Source organism: Haplochromis burtoni, unplaced genomic scaffold (assembly GCF_018398535.1).
Source record: "Haplochromis burtoni strain Fernald_Lab_line unplaced genomic scaffold, NCSU_Asbu1 Contig_319, whole genome shotgun sequence".
Taxonomy (NCBI): Eukaryota; Metazoa; Chordata; class Actinopteri; order Cichliformes; family Cichlidae; genus Haplochromis; species Haplochromis burtoni.
The window spans coordinates 186,491-192,642 of record NW_024582680.1 but is presented as its reverse complement, the minus strand read 5'-3'; positions in this window follow the sequence as shown (position 1 = coordinate 192,642).

Below are 6,152 nucleotides of genomic sequence, written 5' to 3'. Positions count from 1 at the left end.
CAGTGTGTCGCCCACTGAAATGAGCCCACATTATTAATATTTTGCTCGCTTCCACAGCATGTCTTTATCCTGTTTTCCTTCTCTCACCCCCAACTGGTCACAGCAGATGGCCCCGCCCCTCCCTGAGCCTGGCTCTGCCAGCGGTTTCTTCCTGTTGAAAGGGAGTTTTTCCTTCCCACTGTTGCTCATAGATTGTTGGTGTTTTCTCTGCTATCTTTGTATTATTGTACCGTCTTTACCTTACAATATAAATAATATAATATAAACCCCTTGAAGCAACTGTTGTTGTGATTACGTGCTATATAAATAAAACTGAATTGAAAATTGAACTGAATTGCTTTAAGTAGTGCTGTCAGTGTATCGCCCTGTGGTGGGGCCGGACGGTGCTAACACGTTAACGAGCTGACCACGCTAACGAGCTAACCACGCTAACGCATTGACACCGTGCAGCCCCATGCCGCGTTAATCGCGTTATGGCGTTAAAGTCATTTTAACGAGATTAACGCTGACGCCACTACCTTTAAATTAATTGTTAGGGGGGGGGGGAACAGAACCGCATACCTCAAACATGCAATATGACAAATCTCTGAACCGTTTTGTGTTGACTGTCTCGTCTATTTTATTTATAGTCTATAGCATATTTTAACCAAAGAAGTGGACCCAGAGTGCTTAGGAGACAGGCACATTCACATTCCAGGTTCCCAAAACAGCCCAGTTTTATAATAAACGAAAAGTTGAAAGATATGTTTTTGTCGTGTGCAGTGTTGGGTAAGTTACTTTAAAATAGTAACTTAGTTACATTACTAGTTACTTCTCTCAAAAGTAACTCAGTTACTTCAAGTTACTCGTTACTTTCAAAGTAACTAGTTACTAGGGAAAGTAACTTTGGTTTTACTCAGAATTCTCTTGTTAATGTGTTGCTTCCATAACTTTGCCAGTCTTCTAGCTTGCTTACTTGCCACAAGTGCACTGTGCCACCTACCAATAGAAAGGAAAAGATAATGTGCATATTTCCACGAGAGAAATCCCACGCCTGGACCGTCATTGACTGCTGCCATGATTCTAGCCTACGTCACAGAGTCATGTGCGCCTTTTACATCCAACACAAAAACTGCAGTCGTGGTGCTTTCGATTGTACTCAGAACTCGAAATTCTGCCTTCTGAATAGGAAGATGTAGGTAACACAATCTATCAATCTTTGTTGAAGATTCAGATAATTATTTTTTAAAAGCAGACATTTTAAATGAGAATAAGAAAGAAAAGTATTTCTTTGTGCCCCCCTCTCCCTGTTAATGCCCTACCTGCCCCCTGGCAACACTTTGCTAGACCCGCCCCTGCACAGTTACCAGCTGTCAGCTACCTAAAAAAGGATCCTGGTGTTATTTGTCTCTCAGAAACAGTTCATAACTTCCCTTCAACTCATTCATGTCACCTAAAAGGTAAACCTGTTTCTCCATCACCTGTTCAGCTCTGATGATCCAGTAAGGACATCTCCTGGTTTCATCTTCATGTTTCCCTCTCACCAGATAACCAAACCATATCATGACCAGCAGCTTTTTTCAGCTGTGGCTCCAGCAAACATCAGCTGATACTAGAAATTAATATTAAATAAATTCTAACAACAGCTGATCAAGCTTAAACGTGCTGCTGTTGTTTAGCGCGACATCCGCTGGTTTCCTCTTTCGGCGCAAAGTGGGCGATAAACAAACAAGAGAGCCGATCAGCTGATCATTGATCAGTTTTCATGATGAAGTAGAAACGGGAGAGGGAGGGGGAGAATGAGAAGAAGAGGCAGCTGTGCAGCAAAGACACAGAATAACTCCAGCTTTGTGTCTTTTTCATTGTAGCTGAATTACGGGACAAACTGTTCCTTTTCACCTCAATAAGAAACGCGTAATATTTTCTCTGAATACCAGACGGGACGGTTGGCAACTCTAATAACTTATGAACAAAATAAAGTTCAACATCATAACTTCATAGCACCACCCAGCTGTATAGAAACTCCGTCATGCTAGCTAGCACGCAGTACGGAAAAAGTCAGAATAACGAAAATAAACTCCACCTAAACTTGGTTCATATCTGACCCAGAGAGACTGCAGGTCATAACTTCTTACCTGAAGTTCAGTTCACACTTGGACCGGCGGCCGCCTCGGGTCTCTTTTCCTTCTGCGTCCCTTTTCCTTCATCCACCTGCTGGCCTCCACCACTTGCTAATGTTACTGAATCTGTGGAAGCTCCGCGATAGCCACCACACGAAGTAACGAGTAACGAGCCTATCTAAATCCCAGTAACGACTAACGCGTTCCTGATTTTGGCATAATAACTAGTTACCGTGCTCGTTACCACAATAATAACGTAGTTACTGTAACGCGTTACTTAATAACGCGTTAGTCCCAACACTGGTCGTGTGTAAGGAAGAGGACTCCCTTACTACATTTATTTATATTATATTATCTGTATAGCACTTTAGAGCACACCTTTCACTTTATTAAAAGCACCTTATCAAGCACTTTATTTAGCATTGCACTTTAAGCATGGATTTGCACACAAGAAGTTTATTTATGACTATTTATTGGGAATTTTAAAATCAGTTGGTAGCCTTATTTCAGATCCTGCACAGCTGCTCCTCATCAAGGAATGTGGTGGTTGTCTGTCAGGAGAGAAGAATGGTGATTGAGATTGTGATTAAGGTTTACCAGTAAGGAAAACTAATGCAAATGTGTGTGTGAAATCTAGGGATAAAAGTGGTGCAAATAAGTGTTTGAAGATAATGATTACTCACCTTTCTTGCCTGTGTCCTCTTCAAGGTGTTTGGGCAAATGTTTCCCTGGGGCAGTGTTGCCAACTCCTCAGTAAGGAAAATCGCTATTGGTTGTCCTAAAAGTCGCTAGAAGTCGCTAAATGACGTCATCGCCTTTTGCATAATTGTTCATGCTAATCTAATCTAATTGTAACCTATGTTGTTGGAGAGAGAAATAACTGTCATGGTCTGGTTGGGCACCTGCAGGTCTCAGACAGCGGCTCCTCCTCCTTTAGGCGGAGTCCGGTTGCCCCTCCCGGGCTGACCACCTGTGAGCAATCGTGCCAGCGGTATATCAGACCTGCGCTCTCAACCCCTCATCGCCTGAGTATCTGCTATTCCCATGTTAGTTCTGTGGAGCATCCTAAACCTTGTCTTAACGCCGTGTGATGACTCACCTGTCCTTTCTTGTCCTCAGTGATAGCACCCGGAGTGGAGATCTTGTTCCCCTCGCTCCCATCCTCCTGGACCGGGGCCGCCAGCTGCTTACACAACGTGGCCTGCCGGCCCACCGCTCACCTGCCTGCCTCCCCACGCCTCGACCGCTTCCGGATTTTCCCCCCACCTGTCCCCTCCATCTGAAACCAAGTAAGGCAATTCAATTCAACTGCGGAGGATTGTTGGTTGTCTGCTGGATCCCTCTGATCGTGATCTCCTCTTGTTCCAGTGCCCCCGGCCCCTGCCTAGTCCTGTTTCTACCTCCCCGCTGTCCCCGCTGTCAGCTGTCTCCTAGAGGTGTCTAGGTCGCCCTCATTATCCCCGACGAACCCTACGCGCCACTAGTGTGGTGGCGTCGCTTTATGTTTTACCTTTGTTTACCTGTGGGCGGAATAAATCATTTGTTTTCAGTCACCTCGCTTCCGGGTTGGTTTCTGCGCCTGTGTCCATCCCTGTTCCCTCGTGCCGCTGGGGGAACCGTGGAAGAGACATAAAGTGAGTAAAAAACGTCCTAAATGCATTTAGAGTTTATTTAGAACTACAAATTAAATTTCTTTTAGCAATTATTGTTTTTTTTAATGTCACAATTCCAACCCTGCTCCTTTACCCGGGCTTGGACCGGCAAAAGTGACCCGAAATAGGCACTCTGGTGGAGTTACTTTGTGTGTGTGTGTTTATAAGTAGTTTTAAACCTTGTGATCCACAAAACAGCATAAGAGTAAAAGAAGAACTGACTGCGTTACAGCACCCGCTGCTTGTTGAGAGTAAAAGCGATACGCGCTTTCACGTCTTTTTTTAGCGACTTTTTTTTAGAAAAAAAGTCGCTAAGGGGTCTGAAAACTCGCTAAATACAGGGAGTGCAGAATTATTAGGCAAGTTGTATTTTTGAGGAATAATTTTATTATTGAACAACAACCATGTTCTCAATGAACCCAAAAAACTCATTAATATCAAAGCTGAATGTTTTTGGAAGTAGTTTTTAGTTTGTTTTTAGTTTTAGCTATTTTAGGGGGATATCTGTGTGTGCAGGTGACTATTACTGTGCATAATTATTAGGCAACTTAACAAAAAACAAATATATACCCATTTCAATTATTTATTTTTACCAGTGAAACCAATATAACATCTCCACATTCACAAATATACATTTCTGACATTCAAAAACAAAACAAAAACAAATCAGCGACCAATATAGCCACCTTTCTTTGCAAGGACACTCAAAAGCCTGCCATCCATGGATTCTGTCAGTGTTTTGATCTGTTCACCATCAACATTGCGTGCAGCAGCAACCACAGCCTCCCAGACACTGTTCAGAGAGGTGTACTGTTTTCCCTCCTTGTAAATCTCACATTTGATGATGGACCACAGGTTCTCAATGGGGTTCAGATCAGGTGAACAAGGAGGCCATGTCATTAGTTTTTCTTCTTTTATACCCTTTCTTGCCAGCCACGCTGTGGAGTACTTGGACGCGTGTGATGGAGCATTGTCCTGCATGAAAATCATGTTTTTCTTGAAGGATGCAGACTTCTTCCTGTACCACTGCTTGAAGAAGGTGTCTTCCAGAAACTGGCAGTAGGACTGGGAGTTGAGCTTGACTCCATCCTCAACCCGAAAAGGCCCCACAAGCTCATCTTTGATGATACCAGCCCAAACCAGTACTCCACCTCCACCTTGCTGGCGTCTGAGTGGACTGGAGCTCTCTGCCCTTTACCAATCCAGCCACGGGCCCATCCATCTGGCCCATCAAGACTCACTCTCATTTCATCAGTCCATAAAACCTTAGAAAAACCAGTCTTGAGATATTTCTTGGCCCAGTCTTGACGTTTCAGCTTGTGTGTCTTGTTCAGTGGTGGTCGTCTTTCAAAAAAAAAATCATTAAAGATGCTGCACAGTCATCCCAACCGGAAAAAAGAACAGTTAACAGAACAGCTCAAAATTAGCATGATATTCATGAGTGTACTGTATGCTGGCGTGGTAACAGTGTGGACTCTTGTGTAAGTAACACTGGACCTTTATGCACAGACTATCAAAAGAATAGGAACCTTTTCAGTTGACTGCTGATTAATATGGTCATATTTTCACTATAGAGTCGAGCACGAGAGGCATGAAGTCGCGCTCACAGCACTGTCATCCATCACCAAACAGCTTTAAGCCTCTTTAAAATCGAATGAAGTGTGTTTTGTAAGAAATCTCAATTGAAGTTCAGGTAATTACTGAGTATTTGATTAGCAGTATTAATACCAACCCTGCACGGACCAGGAAAATTGCCCACAACCATATTTTACCGTAGATGCACAAGATCAAGCGGTAATGCTATACTCAGGCCAGCACGAGTATAATACTCATGTTGGGTTTTACTACATGGGTCGCTGCATGGAGCATGAAACTAAAACACAGCCAAGAGTTTAATTATCTCCAGGTTCAGCTCTGTTCATGAAGCACTTTGGATAAAAGCCTCCACTGATTGGCAGAGGTTTGCAGTAGAATGAGCATAATAGTAGAGCAGAGTGAGGTGTCAGAACAGGGGGTTGGGCCCTGTACTGTTATTATCAAATTCCCCACATTACACTGCTAGGTGTTAATCATCAGAGAGGAGGGATGATTGTGGTTTGATGACAGAAAAAGAAAGAAATCGAAATTCATCTCAGCCACCACTTTCAAAGTAGTGTTATTGTTTGTTTCTTAAGCTTTTCTTGTCACTATTGTTTCATAATGTGTTTGTCTTGTCAATTCCGTTTTATTTAAATAGCACCAAGTCCCAAGAACAGCTGCCTTAAGGCGCTTTATATTGTTAGATAAAGAGCCTACAATAATAGAGAGAGAAACTCCAACAATCAAACAATCAGAAGTTCGAAAGAAAACTTTCAACTAGTTATAGCCCATCAGTAAAGCACCAAAAACAGGCTGCTTTCCA